We start from the raw sequence: 2023 nt of genomic DNA, 5'->3' as shown, positions 1-2023 counted from the left end.
ATATATAATTGATATATAATAAGAATAAATATCTTCAACAAAAATTTGAATGATTAAGATTTCTGAAATCATTATTTATAAATGAATTGCTGTGAAACAGAAGACTGAATATTTTTGCCTACACTTCACTGTACTTTTCTCTGAGGGCTGTTTTCTCTCCCAGAATTGTACTTTTTCCCCCCTCTCTTCAAATTTTTGCATACCTAAAAGAAACTGCATGTAATTTCTAGATTATCACATGCATTTGGATGGATCACCAATAGAGTTTGTCCATCAGTATGTAACTCTAAGAGAGACTACAGATGTGGGGTCTATTTGTGACCAGTAGGTAATAAAAGAAATCGAGGGCAGAGCTCTAAGTCAATAGCACTTTATTTAAAAATTTTTTTTTAACATGAAGCATTCTTTTTGGGGGGGGCAAAGAGTTTGTGCTTATTTTATTTACAAGATGTGAAAAATAGAGATAAAATTGATGAGGAAAAAATAATTTTAGGCTTCTCCATGCTTTATACAAAAGGAAAAATTGTACTGAAATCAAAAACAAAAAAGAAATTATCTACTTGGAAACAAATCACTTTTAAAGAATATTAATCAAATTGAAATAAGTTATTTTGAAAATAATATAAAGATAATTTCCACATTTAATTATAGTTCTTTGAAGAAAACAGCATAGTTTATTAATCCTCCATAAATTTCTTTAGATTTCCATGCTATCCACCTCAAGGAAAATTAGTTTCAGGTTGCATTTGCATCTTTTTCTTCTAGTTCATCATCCACAACCTGTTCTACACCTTCTACTTCTGGAATATAGAACTGAAGCATATTTTGGATTCCATTTTTCAGAGTGATGATGGAGCTGGGGCAGCTGGTACAGGAACCTTGCAGTTTCAGTTGTACGATGCCATCTTCAAAGCCTTTGTAGATCACATCACCCCCATCCTCCTGCACAGTTGGCCTTATCCTTGTATCCAACAATTCTTTAATCATTGCTACAACTTCATCATCCTCTTCAGTTACTGTTTTTGTAGAAAGTGTTTCTTCATTAACTATGGGCACACCAGAAGCAAAGAAATCCATTATTGTTGCATAAATATCTGGTTTTGGTAAATTCCAATCTAAGTCTTCACTTTCCTTTGTGACTGTGATGAAATCTGGTCCTAAGAAGACACTTTTCACTCCTTCAATCCTGAATAATTGCCTAGCCAGAGGGGAGCGGTATGCTGTAGCTGGTGTAGGAAAATCCATGGTCTGTGATACCAGCACTGGTTTTCCTGGAATAAACTTCAAACTGTTCGGGTTGGGGGTATCTTGTGTTTGAATAAACATGCATCTCACTGTGTTATACAATGTTGTGAATGGAAGCAAACGTCGTCTTGAACAAATTGATACAGAGGCTGCTTCTTAGTGTGGTTCGTATTTAGCTTTACGTTACAAAATCATGTGCCAAGTTTTACAAATATGAGCCCATTTGGTCCTCTCAACAACCCCGCCGGGGCTGCTCGGACGCGCTACAGGGCCCCGGATTTTGAGGCCCCTCTCGGAATCCCTCGAGCTGCCCTAAGGCCTTGCCGGGCTTGGCCGCCCCGCTGGCCGGAAGCCACATGAATCATTCTTTAAATTTTTTTAATTTAAGACAGTGGGGCTAAGTGACTTGCCTAAGGTCACAGCTAGGCAATTATTTAGTGTCTGAGGCTAGATTTGAGCTCAGGCTCTTCTGACACAGGACCAGTGCATTAACCACTGCACCACCTAGCTGTTCTTCCAACTTCCAGTAGCACTTTAGTAAAAAGTCCATGACTGCCTTTATGAAGAGAACCTCATATCTTTCTCATGATCTGAGATGCACCCTTCCTGTAAAGACTTAGTTTTTAGTGCTTGCTACTCAGATGATATAGAAGAGGAAAAATAAAACATATTGTCTTACAGGCTGATAGACCTATATCTTGATACTCCAGGAGAATGTTCAGCTCATTCTTTTGATAGATTAATCACTAGAGAATATCCCAAAATGGGCAGAGCTGAT

The 2023-nt window shown here is 37.6% G+C and overlaps 1 pseudogene; it reads right to left on the bottom strand.

Moving 5' to 3' along the window:
• Positions 1-645: 645 nt before the first annotated feature.
• LOC141504459 (NFU1 iron-sulfur cluster scaffold homolog, mitochondrial pseudogene) lies at positions 646-1380 on the bottom strand (annotated as a pseudogene).
• Between the last annotated feature and the right edge of the window lie 643 nt (positions 1381-2023).

The sequence above is a fragment of the Macrotis lagotis genome, chromosome 1 (genome assembly GCF_037893015.1).
Source record: "Macrotis lagotis isolate mMagLag1 chromosome 1, bilby.v1.9.chrom.fasta, whole genome shotgun sequence".
In the NCBI taxonomy this organism is placed as follows: domain Eukaryota; kingdom Metazoa; phylum Chordata; class Mammalia; order Peramelemorphia; family Peramelidae; genus Macrotis; species Macrotis lagotis.
The sequence above is the reverse complement of the archived record's forward strand: the minus strand, read 5'-3'. Positions and strand labels throughout refer to the sequence as shown.